General features: G+C 36.3%; 1 pseudogene; it reads left to right on the top strand.

Moving 5' to 3' along the window:
* The first annotated feature begins 2,034 nt into the window (after positions 1-2,034).
* LOC114223749 (nuclear transport factor 2 pseudogene) lies at positions 2,035-9,223 on the top strand (annotated as a pseudogene).
* Positions 9,224-17,899: the final 8,676 nt, after the last annotated feature.

Below are 17,899 nucleotides of genomic sequence, written 5' to 3'. Positions count from 1 at the left end.
TTTTTTAACTTTTATGTATTTGGATACTATGTTGTATGCATAAATATTTACAATTACATTTCCTGTTGGATTGTCCCCTTTATGATTATATGCTGCCCTAATTTGTCTCTTGTTACAGCCTTTTTTTTAAAGCCAGTTTTGTCCAATACAAATATTGCTACTCTGGTTTTCTTTGACATCCTTAGCATGATACATGCTTCTTTGCCTCCTCACTTTCAATCTACAGGTGTCTTTAGGTCTAAAATGAGTCTCTTGTAGGCCACATATAGATGGTTCTTTTTTTTTTAAATCCATTCTGTCACCCTGTGTGTTTTCATTAGAGTGTTTAGCCCATTTACATTCAAAGTCATTATTGAGAGATATGTATTTATTGTAATTTCATTATTTCTTTTGTGGTTCTTTCTGAAGATTTTCTCTGATCTCTTTCATGGTTTGCTATTTTTCTTTAGTGATATATTTGGATTTTTCCTCTTTAACTTTGCATATTTATTAGTGGTTTTTGATATATAGTTACTCTTAATTTTGTATATAACCTCTTCTGCATATAGCAGTCTATAAGAAGTTGAAGGTCTAAGTTTGAACCCATTTTTTACTCCTCTTCTCCCCATGTTTTAGGTATGTTATTATAGTTTACATCCCTTTTTTGTGTTTCTTCTCTGACTTTTTATAGATATATTCATTTTTACTGCTTTTTTTTTTGTTTCCTAAGTTTATACTGTCACTTTTGGTCTCTCTTTCCCACTCAAACTGTCTTTTTTAATATTTCTGACAGGGTTGGTTTAATGACCATAAACACCTTTATTTTTCTGTTTGTCTGACAAATTCCTTATCTCTCCTTCTATTCTGATTGATAACCCTCCTGTTTAGAATATTCTTGGCTGCAGATTTTTTTCCATTCAGGATTTGAATAGATCATGACACTCCCTTCTGGCTTAGAATGTTTCTGCTGAAAAACCTGCTGCTTTATTGGTTTTCTCTTGTAAGTTACTGTCTTTTTTTTTTTTTGTCTTGCTGCTTTTAAATGTTTTTCTTTATCACTATATTTTCCCAACTTAATTACAATATCTTGGCTCATATCTGCTTTTGTTGATTTTGATGCTAGTTCTCTATGGCTTCTGAAGCTAGATATCTTTTTCTTTCCCCAGATGAGGGATGTTTTCATCTATTATTTCTTCAAATGAATTTTCTCTCCTCTTTTCTTTCTTTTCTGGGGACTTATATAATATGAAATTTATCACATTTGATGGAGTTACTGTGTTCCATAAGTTTATTCTCATTTTGCATGGTTTTTCTGCTCTTTTGTTCAACTTGATAGCTTTCCATTACTGTGTCTTCCAGGTCATTAATTCATTTCTCTGCTTCCTCTGGCCTACTGTTCATTCCATCAAGCATGTTTCTCATTTTGTTTATTCAGCCCTTTATCTCTGCTTTATATCTATGTTATCCTTTAAAATAGGGTCTCACTCATGTGTTCCATTCTTTTCTCAAGTTCATTTAAGTATCCTTATGATCATTGCTTTAAATTCTCTTATTAGTCATGTTACTTCTGTTTTGCTTAGATCTCTGGCCGTGGACTTGTCCTGTTCTTTCATTTGGGATACATTTCTATGTCTTTTAATTTTGTGTAAGTCTCTGTGCCTGATTTTCTGTATTAGGAATGTCAGCTATGTCTCCTGTTCTTGAGTGTGATGGCGTTATGATGAAGAAGTCCTATAGTGTCCTGCCATGTAGTTTTCCCTGTTTCCTAGGGCCTGGCTCTTACAAGAGTGTCTCCACTATATTCTACATGTGCTCTACTATTTTCTCCTGGCTGCTTTATCCTTCAGGCCAGTCATCTACAAAGGCTCTCTTCACTTGTGGGCAGTGTTTGGTCCCTGGCCTGAGTGTGGCACATTTTAAGTTAAGTGTGCTCTCCTCAGATTGTGAAATGAGAACTTTAGCCACTGCTGCTGGAACCAAGGCTCTGCAGACCTGCATTGAGAGTCACAATGTGAACAGGGGTTTTGGCCTGTCTTCTGGTTGAGGGAGCGTGCCATGCTGGGACTGAGGCAAGTGTGATTGGGAGGGGCAGTTCCATTGAAGTGTGGGGGGCATCGGTTGTATAAACAAGGTAGATAGTAAATATGCTGAGCTGCTTCTCACAGGTAGTTCTGTGCTTATGCTGAGGAGCAAGGGAATGAAATGTCACTGGCTACTTCGTTTGTAGAATGTTCCAACTTTCTGTCTAAAAAAAGATTCTTTTGTCATTTTAATATTGCAAAAATAAATGAAGGAAAAAAATTAAAAAAAAAAAGATGCCTCTGTCTTAAGAGAGCCTTGTTTTATATAATATAGAAAAATGAGATCCTGGTTATTTCTCAACAGTTCTTGAATTGTGCCTTTCACCCTGAAAAGCCAGGTTCAGAAAACACTTTCCCATAGTTTCAAATCTAATTAAAGGAGAAGGCTTTTGAAGGAATAGAATGAATATGAAAAACAGAGGCAAAATTAATAAATCTGTTCATTATCCAGCTTTTAGAGAGAAACTAGGGGAACTACCTGCACGTAGAGAAGTAAGTTTGGCCTTGGGCTTGGAAAAAGGATGACTAAAATGAAAGATGCTCCAGAGCACAAGTGGTATGAATTGATGTCAAGATGACTTATTTACCCTCTTTTCTGATTCATCGTGGATTTCCTGTGTTATATGCTATATAAATCAGAAAAGCTAAAGTAAAATAGGCACAGAATTTTATACCCGAAAAATCATACAAATGTCTAAGCTTATTACTGCACAATTAACACATATGTTCTTATACAAAGACAGTCTGTATTTAGTTTCTATTTGTATTACACTTGGAAAACTGCTAGTTAGTTTTCTTCATTTTTTTTTTCTTTTTGGAACTGCATCTTTCTTCCTCAACTTGACTGCAAGGGTCATACCTGCAATTTCTTTGGTAGCCCTCACATATTCTATCTAGTATAACATTTTGTGCACTTACTAGAAGCTTGAGATGTGTTTTAGGACTACCTCAATACAACAGTGAAAGGCAGTTGTAAACTCTTACATTTTGTTCAGCTGCCAAAATGTAGGTCCTAAGGCTAAATGGCATGTTTTGTATTAATAAAGTTGCAGCCTTGTCAGCAAGTACTTCAAATGAAAACTGTCTTTCCCCATAACAAGATTGTCAGGGACATTAATTTATGTTTTCCAATTGCTTCCTGATAGTAACTGAAGTATTGTAATTTCTGTCTGTACTAATGTTACAGAATTTATGGGGGCTTTTCACCTTACTATGTAAGTTCATAAAGTTACCCCATCTTAATAAAATGCTTCTTTAGACATAATGATAGAAAGTTATTTAGGGACTTTCTGATAACTACTTCATCCAAAAAAGGGCCCCATTGCTACAGAGCTGAAGGGCAAATCTAGAACTATGTGCAGGTTTTGAATAAAAGACCTTGATTATCTAATTTCAGAAGATTTTCATCATTGGCTCTGGTTGTATATAATTAGTATTGTTGTTCCATATAGCATATAAGATTGAAAATATGAGAGAGATACCTTGAAGGGAAGAAAAACTTCCTTAAAAAAGGAAAGTTTTTTTTTAAGATTTTATTTATTTATTTGACAGAGGGACACAGAGAGCACAAGCAGAGAAAGAGGCAAGTAGAGGGAGAAGCAGGCTCCCCGCCGAGCAAGGAGCCCAATGCAGGACATGATACCAGGAGCCTGGGATCATGACCTAAGCCAAAGGCAGATGCTTAACTGCCTGAGCCATGCAAGTGCCCCAAAAAAGGAAAGTTTTGCATTGATAATATTGTATAAATAAAAGTACATTGAAAAACTCTTTGAAAAGTGGTAATAAAAACCTATTTCCTCAAATCATAAATACAATCCCTTTCTGGATATATATATGCACACACACACACATATTTCAAAGGTTTTTATTTATTTATTTTAGAGAGGGAGACTGTGTGTACAAGAGTGGGGTGAGGAGTAGAGGGAGAGAGAGCAGGAGAAAAAAATCTCAAGCAGACTCCCCACTGAGTGAGGAGTCTGACACAGGACTCATCTCATGACCTTGAGATAGTGACCTGAGCGGGAACCAAGGATCAGATGCTTAACCAACTGAACCATCCAGGCACCCCTAATTAAAAAAAATATTTCAAATATTTTAGATACAAACTCAAAATTTAACTTAGGTAGTAAGAAAGAAGATCTAACAAGCATGTTATCTTGGGTCTGTACTGAGTAAAAACTGTTTTGGTGGAATTTTGATCCTGGAAATATTGTTCAGATAATTAAATACAGTATTAGTAGAGAAATACATAATACATAATATTCTTAAGCAGATAAAGTTTTTCAAAACCCTATCATCAATACCACCTGAACTCAGAATTGGTTAATCAGATGTAGGAATAAATTAAGATCCAAACAGTCTCTTCATGTCAAATTGCAAATCAGGGAAAATACATCAAAGTGTGAATCTGTAACATTAAAATCTTAAGGATGGCATTGGTTGTTTTTCCAGGTCAAAGTAAATTGCAAATCTATGAGAAATCTGTAAGACTACTGAATCCTAACTATCTGATTTTGAGCCTAAAGGTAGATATAAAATGAGTTGGCATTGTATTCTACACCTAACGAGCCTTTTTGCCAAGGACTTTCTAATATTCTTAGTTTTCTTCATAAATACAATCAAAGTAGACCATGAGTAAGGAAATTAAGTCATTGTACCTATATCATAAATGTTCTATACTTCTCATATGGGAACTTTCACTATGACAATAAAAATAACAATTACCACACAGCAGCAGAAGCAACAGGAAAATAATGGCTCATACTTTTTAGGCACTTACTGTGTATTCAAGTTGCCATGCTAAGCAATTTGTGTGCATTCACTTCATAATTTCATGTGATACTCTTAAATACTCTTTTGTATCCCATTTTCATGTAGTACTTTTAAATGCCCCATGGTGCATTATTATTATTATTATCCCAGAGGTGCAGATGAGGAAGTTCCTAGGCCTAAAACATTTAGCTATTAATAACAGAGCCAGAATATAAGATAGGGTCAGTTCAAATAGGTTTTTGGCTCAGTAGCTTATAAAGTACATAATTTTCTGAATTTTGTTGGGTGGAAGAGTCTTTGGTAACTCCATTCAATGGCAGCATGATTATTTTCCCAACTGCCTTTTTTTAAAGATTTTATTTATTTATTTGACAGAGAGAGTGAGAGAGCACAAGCAGAGGGAACAGTGGAGGGAGAGGGAGAAACAAGCTCCTTGCCAAGCAGGGAGCCCAATGCAGGGCTCGATCCCAGGACCCTGAGATCATGACCTGAGCCAAAGGCAGATGCTTAACCATCTGAGCCACCCAGACGCCCCTCCCAACTGCCTTTATGGTGATTGTCCCTTTACCAGTTATGCATGTATAGATTGGTGTATTATGTCTCAAATATATTCAAATCTCTATAGAATGTTTATTATTATTATATTATTATCCTGTATATAGTTGAGTTTTGCAAAGTGTTCATAAGTTTCCTGCTTGCAGAGAGTTTAAGGAAATGAGCAGCCAAGAAGAAAGCTCTGCTAATTACCTTGGAGCCTGTCTGTCTGATGAGGGCCATCAGCAAAGAAAATGAGAAACAATCAATGAAAGAACTTCTGTCTCAACCACACACAGAAAGTAAGTGGCAAGATTAGAAAAGAACTAAACCTAATGACCAACACTCAAAAACCTCTATGCAGTTCAATGAAATATAGATTCAGAATTTTACATAAATCCTGAATGTTTGCAGAACCATTAACTATAAGTCTTTATATATGACATTATTATTATATAAATATGCATATATATTTATAGATGCATGAAAATGATAGATAAGTAGATGATAGAGAGAGAGAGAGAGAGAGAGAGAGATGTTAGATAGATTTACTTTTAAACTAATCACATTGATCAAAGGAAAAAGAGTTTGAAAGATCCAGTTAGCAAAGAGCCAAAGAAAATGAACACAAATTTCTCTTGCTCTATCAGTGCTGTTAGAAGTCGGAGGGGGAGACGAACCATTAGAGACCATGGACTCTGAAAAACAAACTGAGGGTTCTAGAGGGGAGGGTGGTTGGGGGAATGGGTTAGCCTGGTGATGGGTATTAAAGAGGGCACATTCTGCGTGGAGCACTGGGTGTTATGCACAAACAATGAATCATGGAACACTACATCAAAAACTAATGATGTAATGTATGGTGATTAACATAATAATAAAAATTATTTAAAAAAAGAAAGCAATACATAAGGATAAAACTCCATTTGAAAGCAAGATAGCTCATAGAACATCAAGCAAACATGTACCTATACTTTAATGATGATAATCCAGTGTTAATAAATTTACACTTAAATTCACATCAATTGCTTTATGGTTTAAAAAATGTACTCAAGAAAACTATAAGACAAATTCAGTACACCAAGACAGGGGAAAATTTTAAAAAACAAATATAAAACATAAGATCTAAGACTGAAAAAAAATGGAAAATAAGATTCTGAACCTAAAAAAGGAAAACGAATAAATTATACAAGAAAAAGCTGAATTCTTTTGGTAATATTAAATACATTTGAGATTTTTAATTAATAGTTTGGTTAATACAAATGAATGGCATAAGACTATATTGAATCCATCTCATTCTGGGAAATAACAAGTAAGAGAGGGTAAGGGTGATGTTTAATCAAAAGAACCAAAGGATGCTTTTTCCAGTTCTGAGGAACACTCTGCTTCACTGAACGTAAGATTGTGAATGAGTTAGGAGCTACAACTCATTGAAAAATGATGCAAGTCGCATTTCAAGAATCATCTCCTAAAGAGTACAAGAGGTGTAATATGTATACTTCAAAGGCTGGCTGTTTTTATTCATACAGAATATTGCATCTTGATTTAGGTAATAAATGATAAAGAGTGAAGGAAACTACAAGCTCTTCAACTCAGAGACAAAAGCTTATATGCTATGATTTATTTTTCTGATCCTTTATTCATCCAAGTTCACAATTACTTTTCCTCTCCGTCCCTTTCTGAACTTCCACACCCCACTTTATAAACCTCCTCTTAATACTTTACCTGTCAGGATTGCTGCTGAATTGTGGTGATTTCATTGATTTTTGCTCACCATTCATTTATCCAACAAATATTTATTTAGCACAATCCATGTATAAAATATAGTATTGAATGGAGCACTGGATGTTATACACAAACAATGAATCATGGAACACTACATCAAAAACTAACGATGTAATGTATGGTGATTAACATAACATAATAAAATAAAATTTAAAAAATAGTGCTTGAACTGGAGATGTAATGGTGAACAAAAATAGGCAACATTCTTTACCCTCATGGAGCTGACCCTCTATTTGGGAATAAAAGTATTAATTTTTAAAAATTTAAAAATATATGAGACACATATTATCAAATGTGGGTGTTCATAAATATTCCTTCTCCAGATATAAGTAAAGAAAAAAAAAACATTAAATATATTGTATCAAGAGAAAAGCAATCAGAATCGATTAAGAACCAAACTCTCCACACTCACAATGGATTGTATACTATTCAGTAAATTATATGTTGGTAGCATGCTGACTACAGAATTGCCCATATTATGGGGAAAAGAGATAATGGGACCAACACGTTTAAGTAGAATTGCATGATTATAAAATAAATTCTGTTGGTTTAAAAACCAATAAAATTCTAAGAATTTATAGGTAGTAGATGTGAGAGGATCACAGAGTTTAATTAGAGTTGTTTTGGACAGAATATATGGATTCATCTCCGCCCCTAAATTGTGGAGGGAATAAAGAATAAAACTCTTTATTAGATATTATTTATATTAATCACCACTGGTCTATAAACTCAGATTATAAAATATTCCATAGATTAAAAGTGCCACCTACTATTAAAGTGTATAAGAGTGGGAACAAAGCTAATCTGAGAATCCAGGAAGGTTTCTCTGAGGAAGAGATTTTAAACTGAAAGATGAAGGATGACTAAAAATCACACAAGTAGATGTAAAGGTCTGTGAAGGGATGGGTTCTAAGCATAAAGGATGGCATGCATAAGTAAATATGAAACTGCTTAAAGTAAGTCTGCACAATCCATGGCATAGAAGAATGCCTCAAGAATCAGTTACTCTCTGGGGCACCTGGTGGTGGCTCAGTTTGTTAAGTGTCTGCCTCCGACTTAGGTCATGAGGAGTCCTGGGATCAAGCCCTACGTAGGGCTCCCCGCTCAGCAAGGAGTCTGCTTCTCCCACTCTTCTGCTGCTCCCCCTGCTTATACTCTCTCTCTCTCTGTCAAATAAATAAATAAAATATTTTTTAAAAAGAAACAGTTATTCTGAAGATGAGATTATGGTCAAAATTGCATATCACAAAAGGAAGCAAACCAGCATGAGAGAGTAAGCAAATAAAATAAGAAGTAACACATTGTGAACTATATAGATAATAGAAAAATTGAAAGAGTATTTAAAGTATTTTTAAGATAATCAAGAGTTGAAGGAAATAATAGATACCATAAAGGCAAGATCAGAACACCATAGCAAAAATGACAAATAATCAATTAGAAATTATTGAAATAAAAACGCAGGCATTTGAATAAAGAATTTAAGGGAAAGAAAAACATAAATTAAAAAGGACTTGGTGAAATAGAATATAATCTGAGGAATTTAGTTGGATTGCAGCATATAGCATTAAAGAAATAGAAGATAAGAAAGAGAAATCCAAGCAATGTGGAGGATAATATAGAAGATACAATCAAGTAATATCTAATCAGATTTCCAGAAGGAGGGAATTAAAGAGATAAGAAAGACATAGTGTCAGCCCTTCAGGTCTCAACGAGGCCCGGTGATGCTCCAGAGTGAGAGACAAACCAACTTGGAAACAGATCGAATACAACCTTATTCAATATTACTACCAGTTATTTGATAAGGACAGAACCCAACTACTTTATATTGACACATTAGCTTTAAGTGGGAAGGACAGCAGTCCAGGCTTCCATTCCAGAAAATCCAGCACAGCATTACAGTTCAGGACCATCATCCCGTGCCAGATAGCTGTGTCATCAGCATGGTTGTGGATCAGCTCAAAGGTGCTGAAAACCCCATCATGGGGTTCCACTAGATGTTCCTATTAAAGAACATCAACAATGCTTGGGTTTGCACCAATGACATGCTCAGGCTTGCCCTGCACAACGTTGGCTGACCTCCTCCCAGCTAGGAGCTCAAGCTGTTTCCTCCTGCCTCCTCTTCTCAATACTATTCACACTCCTGCAGATGCTCCAAATATACACAACTGAACAGGGCTTCGGTGGGAGCAGGCACAGTGCACTGCTGCTACCAAGGTATTGTGCATGCTGTTTGAATGCTAGGCTATTTGTATCTGAGAGGAGAAGATTGTGTTGTACCAGGGAGTGGGAGGATGGGTTAGCCTGGTGATGGGTATTAAAGAGGGCATGTTCTGCATGGAGCACTGGGTGTTATATGCAAACAATGAATCATGGAACACTACATCAAAAACTAATGATGTAATGTATGGTGACTAACATAACATAAACAAACAAAAAAAAGATTGTGTTGTACCAGCTCATGCCTTGGAAAGACTTAAGTAATGCAAAAGAATTTAAATAAAAAATTGAAAAAATAACTGTGACAAGAAACCATTCGCTGGCCTTTTGGACAGGCTGCCTGTCAACAACTATATGGACATTAAATGAACACATACGTTCCAACCTTCCAAGTGCCTACTCTCTATTCACTTAGTTCCCTGATGTCACCCTTAGAATACAAGTAGACAACATACAGGAAGAACATGCTTTACTGCAGATAGGGACACAAGATAACATTTTATTGTCCTTGCCAAAAGATCTATCTACAGGGAACATATAATTAGATGGCCCTGGAAATGGCAAACAACTCCACAGTGTATTAGGTTTTCACCCTGTGGGAAATAGGTATGGAACAGAACCTAACCATCACCCCATTTCTTCACCCCACTCCACCAAAAACAATGAAGGGATACAACCCCAGCACCTCTAATAAAAATTGACAATATCCTTACTGCCTTATGGAGCATTGTAATATACCCACTATCCTTTTTGGTTTTGCCCCAACATGTAACAGAGTGGAGGCAAAAAATTTGGTACTGTAAACCTGGACCTTAATCTCAGCTGGGGATGGTGGTATCCCAGAAAAACATCACCACCTGCATTCTATTCAACAATCATGGCCTACCTTTTTTTGGTGCCTACTCAACATCTTACTTTTTGTCCTTAGATTCTGCATGGGAAACTTGTTTGCCTATTGGGCCCTGATTATGGCTTCTATACAGAATAAGATCAACTCTTGGGTGTGTAGTGAACTCCCTATATCAGCAAATTCAGGCCTCCCATGGTAAGTTCAAGCTACTGATCTTACCACTTGGAAATTCTTCCGCATTTGGTGTAGCATCACCATGTCCCTACCCTGACTGATGTGTGTTCCCTAGGTGTCTGGACTCTGTACTCGCCTACTGGGAAGACATGAAGAGGAAAATTTTCTAATTGATAAAGTAGCAAATAAATAAGACTCTGCAAAACAAACAAACAAAAGAAGATGAGAAAGAGGAAAATTTCCAAAAATAATTGGCTGACGATTTTCCAGAATTGAGGAAAGAAAAAACTGCTTAGTCTTAAGGAATATACTAGGTACAGAAAAAATGCAAAATAACAAGCCTACATTTAGACTCATCAAATGCTAAAAACAAGAAGTATCAAAGACAAAGAGAAAATCTTAATTTCTACCAGAGAGAAAAGGTTAATTATCTACAATGGAATTATAAGACTTACATAAGACTTCTCATTAGCAACAATAAATCTCAGAAGCAAATGAAACAAAGTCTTCAAAGTTCTGACAGAACATAACTCTGGACTTAAAAGTATAAACTAATTTAAAGTGCCATTTAAGAATAAGATTGAAATAAAGAAATTTTCAGATCTACAAGATTTCAGAGCTTACTACTACAGAGTATACATCGGTATGAAAGAAATGAAGGGTTGGGATGCAGGAACAATGGTAAAGAAATTGGTAAACTGTGTTGGTAAATTTGAACAAGTAAAGGGTCATTCTAAATGAAAAGTAATAATCAATCAATAGTAATAATGACTACTGGAGAATTTAAAAACAATGGGCACCTAAAATGTTAGACAGCAATAATATAGAAATAGTAAATATCTGAATGAAAGTATTCTCTTTGTAGGAAAGACGATATAGACACTAATTATAATAATTTTAGGTTAAGTACAAATGTTAAAATGTAAAGGAAACTACTAAAATACTATAAATATAAAATATAAATTCCAAACAACTAGAGGAGGAGGAAATATATAAAATACATCATTAAAATTTGAGCAATTCAACAGATGACAGGAAAGGATTTAGAAGAAATGAGTTCAATTATATAGTAATCATGACTAATAAAATTATTAAATAATTTATTAAAAACTCATAGAAATACAATCCAGATATACGTTAATGAAGATAGACTGACAAAATATGAAGATACACCACAATAATACTAATACTGTTAACCAATAGCAAACCAATGCATAAGATGGAAACCTATACAGTTCATAAAATAATAAAACTATCCTTTTTTTCTTGTTTTTTAAATTTTTTATTGTTATGTTAATCACCATACATTACGTCATTAGTTTTTGATGTAGTGTTCTATGATTCATCGTTTGTGCATAACAGCCAGTGCTCCATGCAGAACATGCCCTCTTTAATATCCATCACCAGGCTAACTCATCCCCCCGCCCCCCTCCCCTCTAGAACCCTCAGTTTGTTTTTCAGAGTCCATCGTCTCTCATGGTCCATCTCCCCCTCTGATTTACTCCCCTTCATTCTTCCCCTCCTGCTATCTTCTTTTTTTTTCCTTAACATATATTGCATTACTTGTTTCAGAGGTACAGATCTGTGATTCAACAGATCTGTACCTCTGAAACAAATAAAACTATCTTTATATCTCTCCATCTTATCTTGTGTAGATAGCAAAACCATGATGACAATTTTTAAAAATATTTATTTATTTATTAGAGAGAGAGAGAGAGCCTGTGCACACACAAGTGGGGGAAGGGGCAGAGGGAGAGAATATCCAAGCAGACTCCCGCTGAGCACAGAGCCTGAGGATGTGGGGCTCAATCTCACTAGTGTGAGATCAGGATCTGAGCTGAATCCAGGAGTCAGATGCTAAACTTACTGAGCCACCCAGGTATACCTATGATGATAATTTCTAAAAAATACAGAATTATATTGCAGTGTTGTGCCTTTTATGTTTAAAACTTCAAAGTATTTTGTATTATTCATGAAAATACAAGTGCATATGTGGTAACTTATAAAAACATGGATGCTTACAGTGGGAATGACAACTTACAGTGGTAATGTAATTTAATTTTTTAAATTTTAATATTTTTTATCATGATAAGTGTACTTTTTAAACCCTATACCTTATTTCACCTATCTCCCCCCACCTTCCTTTTGGTAACCATGTTTATTCTCTGTAGTTAAGAATCTGTTTCTTGGTTTGCCTCTCTCTCTTTCTTTTTTTTCCCTTAAGTCATTTGTTTTGTTTCTTAAATTCCACATATGAGTGAGATCATATGGTATTTGTCTTTTTCTGATTGACTTATTTTGCTTAGCATTATACTCACCAGATCCATCCATGGTTTTGCAATTGGCAAGATTTCTTTCTTTTTTATAGCTGAGGAATATTCTATTCTCTCTATATATACATTCGTCTATTGATGGGCTGCTTCCAAAGTTTAGCTATTATAAATAATGTTGCAATAAACATAGTGGTGCATTTATCTTTTTTAATTAGTGTTTTTGTATTTTTTGGGTAAAACCCAGTAGTGAAATTACTGAATCATAGGGTAGTTCTATTTTTAACTCCATATTGTTTTCCACGATGGGTGCACTTGTTTGCATTCCCACCAACAGTGCAAGAGGACTCTTTTTTCTAATTTATTTCTTCTTAAAAATATCAAAAGAAAATACACCAAAGGAAGACGATTTGATCATATTAATATTTATTCAGTATTTAGTATTACTCGGGCATTGTTCTAAGCACTTTATATGTATTAAGTTATCAAATATGACTCTATGAGATTGATATTTTCAATTCAATATTAATATTGGATACCCAGGTGTTTGTTATACTACAGTCTACAGTTTTCAAGTTTTGAATATTTAATAATAAAAACAATATAAAATAAAATGTTCTGGGTGTTTCGGAGGTCACTGGCAATTTTTCAGATTATTTTTTCAAAGGATAGAAGTTAAGCAAAAGAAAAATAATAAGATCTGGGGAAAAGATGGCAGAGCAGTAGGGGACCCTATTCCAGCTGGTCCCCGGAATTGAGCTGGATATCTACCAGACCACTCTGAGCACCCATGAAATCAGCCTGAGATGTAAGATGATCTGGATCTCTACAAACAGAAGACCGCAGGTGGTTGGTTTTGAGGTTTGAAGAGGGTAGACATGATTCTGCAGGCAGATATCAGAGGATAAATGGCAGGGGGAGGAAACCTGGCCGTGGGGATCCTACACCGCCAGTAAGGGATAGCCTCTTGCACTGGAGATGGGGCACAGACTCGCTCACAAACCGGTAGTGGCCTGGAAAGGACTTTAGACGGAAACTGGACTGGCGGGGTCCCACGTGCGAACTGGGGTCGACTGACTGTTTTAGAAGCACAAAGGGCAGAGACGTGCCCCAACCTGGAGGCAGGACTGGGAGCACTATGGAGGGGCGCACAACCCAGGACGCTGGAGTTTATAGCAGCACAGACAGAAACAGAGAGACTGTGGCCTGGAGAGCTCACCAAGAACAGACAGCAATCTCTTTGCTCTGAGGCAGAGGATTGGAAAAGGTCTTTTCTCTAACTCTCAGAAGAGAGGCAGAAAGCTGCCAGGGAAAGCCACCAAAGCACAAAAGTCCCATAGAACCGGTTTTCACTGAGCCCATCCCCTGCCACAGGGGGCAAGGCAACTCAGCCCAAACAGGGTTGCCTGAGTAACAGTGCAGCAGGCCCCTCCCCCAGAAGACAGGTTGGGAAAACAAAAGGCCAACAACCCTAAGGTCCCTAGAAAACAGGTGCATCTTGCTTGGGTTCTGGTCAATAATTTGGACTCTATACCTTCCCTCAACCACCCATCAACAGAATGATGATGAGGAGGAACCCACAAAATAGGAAAGACTCAGAGATTATGACTTATGCCACAGAATTACAAATGGATGCAGATATAACCAAGATGTCAGAGATGAAATTTAGGCTAGCAATTGTGAAGACAATAGCTAGAATGGAGAAATCAATTAATGGCAACACAGAGTCTCTATGGGCAGAAAGGAAAGTTAAATTGGCAGAACTTAAAAATGCTATCAATGAATCCAATCTAATCTAGATAATCTAACAGCTAGGGTAAGTGAGGCAAAAGAACGAATTAGTGACCTGGAAGACCATTTAATAGATAAAAAAAAGAAAAAGAGGAGACCAGGGAAAAACAACTCAGAATTCATGAAAATAGAATCAGAGAAATAAGTGACATCATGAGGCATTCCAATGTCAGAATTATTGGAATCCCAGAGGGGGTGCAGAGAGAGAGAAGAATAGAAGATATATTTGAGCAAATCATAGCTAAGAACTTCCCTAATCTGGGGAATGAAACAAACTTTCGTGTCCTAGAGGCAGAGAGGACACCTCCCAAGATCAAGGAAAACAGACCAACACCCTGGCATGTAATAGTAAAACTCGCAAATCTTAGAACCAAGGAAACCATCATAAGGGCAGTTAGGGGGAAGAGATTCCTTACATAAAGAGGGAGGAACATGAGAACAACGTCAGACCTATCCACAGAGACCTGGCAGACGAGAAAGGCCTGGCAAGTCATATTCAGGGTACTAAACGAGAAGAACATGCAGCCAAGAATACTTTATCTGGCAAGGCTGTCATTTAGAATGGTTAGAGAGATGCAGAGTTTCCAAGACCGTCAGAAACTGAAAGAATATGTGACCATTAAGCTGGCCCTGCAAGAAATATTAAGGGGGGGGTTCTATAAAAGTAGAAAGACCCCAAGAATGATATACAACAGAAATTTGCAGGGACAATCTATAAAAACAAGGAATTCACAGGCAACATGATGACAATAAATTCCTATCTTTCAATAATCACTCTCAATGTGAATGGCCTAAATGGCCTCCCATAAAGCAGCACAGGATTGTGGATTGGATAAAGAGACAGGACCCAACCATATGCTGTCTACAAGAGACTCATTTTGAACCTAAAGATACATCCAGACTGAAAGTGAAGGGATAGAGATCCATCTTCCATGCTAGCGGACCTCAAAAGAAAGTTGGGGTAGCAATTCTTATATCAAACAAATTAGATTTTAAACTAAAGACTGTAGTTAGAGACAGAAGGATATTATATCATTCTTAAAGGGTCTATCCAACAAAAAGATCTAACAATTGTAAATATCTATGCCCCCAACATGGGAACAGCCATTTACATAAGCCAACTGTTAACCAAAATAAAGAGTCATATTGATAACAAAACTTTAATTGGAGGAGACCACGATACTCCACTCTCAGCAATGGACAGATCATCTAAGCAGAAAATCAACAAAGAAACAACAGCTTTGAATGACACACTGGACCAGATGGACGTCATAGATACATACAGAACATTCCACCCTAAAACAACAGAATACTCATTCTTCTTGAGTGCACATGGAACTTTCTCCAGAATAGACCACATACTGGGTCACAAATCAGGTCTCAACTGATATCAAAATATTGAGATTATTCCCTGCATATTCTCAGACCACAGTGCTTTAAAACTTGAACTCAATCACAAGAAAAAAATTGGCAGAAATTCAAACACTTGGAAGCTAAAGACCACTCTGCTCAAGAATGTTTGGGTCAACCAGGAAATCAAAGAACTTAAATAATTCATGGAAACCAATGAGAACAAAAACACATTGGTCTAAAACCTATGGGATACTGCAAAGGCAGTTCTAAGGGAGAAATACATAGCCATTCAAGCCTCACTCAAAAAAATAAAAAAATCCGAAATTCACCAACTAACTCTACACCTTAAAGAACTAGAGAAAAACCAACAAACAATGCCTAAGCCAAGCATTAGAAGAGAAATAATTAAGATTAGAGCAGAGATCAATTAATTAGAAACCAGAAACAAAATCAGACAACAAAAAGAAATAAAAGGTATTCAAATTGGCAAAGAAGAAGGAAACTCTCTCTTTTCACAGATGACATGATACTTTATGTGGTCAAACCAAAAGACCCCACCCCCGAATTACTAGAACTCATACAGCAATTCACTAATGTGGCAGGATACAAAATCAATGCACAGAAATCAGTTGCTTTCTTACACACTTACAATGTAACTGTAGAAAGAGAAATTACAGAAACGATTCCATTTACAATAACTCCAAAAACCATAAGATACCTCGGAATAAACCTAACCAAAGAGGTAAAGGATCTATACTCTAGGAACTACAGAACACTCATGAACGAGATTGAAGAAGACACAAAAAGATGGAAAAACATTCTATGCTCATGGATCGGAAGAATTAACATTGTTAAAATGTTTATGCTACCCAGAGCAATCTATACGTTCAATGCCATTCGATCAAAATTCCAATGACATTTTTCAAAGTGCTAGAACAAACAATCCTACAATTTGTATGGAATCAGAAAAGACCCCGAATCGTCAAGGACATGTTGAAAAAGCAAAACAAAGCTAGGGGCATCATGTTGCCTGATTTCAAGCTATATTACAAAGCTGTGATCACCAAGATAGCATGATACTGGCACAAAAACAGACATATAGACCAATGGATCAGAATAAATAACCCAGATATGGACCCTCAACTCTATGGTCAAATAATCTTTGACAAAGCAGGAAAAAACATGCAATGGAAAAAAGACAGTCTCTTCAATAAATGGTGCTGGGAAAAGTGGACAGCCACATGCAGAAGAATGAAACTCGACCATTCTCTAACACCCTACACCAAGATAAACTCCAAATGGATGAAAGACCTCAATGTGAGGCAGGAATCCATCAAAATCCTAGAGGACAATATAGGCAGTAACTTCTTTGATGTCGGCCATGCAACTTCTTTCAAGATACATCTGCAAAAGCTCGTGAAACAAAAGCAAAAATGAACTTTTGGGACTTCATCAAGGTAAAAAGCTTCTACACAGCAAAGGAAACCATTAACTAAATGAAGAGGCAACCCACAGAATGAGAGAAGATATTTGCAAATGACACTACAGATAAAGGGCTGGTATCCAAGATCTATAAACAACTTCTCAAACTCAATACTCAAAAAACAAGTAATCCAGTCAGAAAATGGGCAGAAGATACGAAAAGACACTTCTCTGAAGAAGACATACAAATGGCTAACAGACACATGAAAAAATGTTCATCATCATTAGCCATCAGGGAAATTCAAATCAAAACCACATTGAGATACCACCTTACATCAGTTAGAATGGCAAAAATGGACAGGGAAAGAAACAACAAATGTTGGAGAAGTTGTGGAGAAAGGGGAACTCTCTTACACCATTGGTGGGAATGCAAGTTGGAACAGCCACTTTGGAAAACAGTGTGGCGGTTCCTCAAAAATTTAAAAATAGAGCTACCCTATGAGCCAGCAATTTCACTCCTGGGTATTTACTCCAAAAACACAGATGTAGTGCAAAGAAGGGCCATATGCACCTCAATGTTCATAGCAGCTATGTCCGCAATAGCCAAACTGTGGAAAGAGCCAAGATGTCCTTCAACAGAGGATTGGATAAAGAAGATGTGGTCCATATAGACA

The sequence above is a fragment of the Eumetopias jubatus genome, unplaced genomic scaffold (assembly GCF_037043125.1).
Source record: "Eumetopias jubatus isolate StellerSeaLion01/CBP00866 unplaced genomic scaffold, mEumJub1_p1.0 scaffold_11, whole genome shotgun sequence".
NCBI lineage: Eukaryota > Metazoa > Chordata > Mammalia > Carnivora > Otariidae > Eumetopias > Eumetopias jubatus.
The sequence above is the reverse complement of the archived record's forward strand: the minus strand, read 5'-3'. Positions and strand labels throughout refer to the sequence as shown.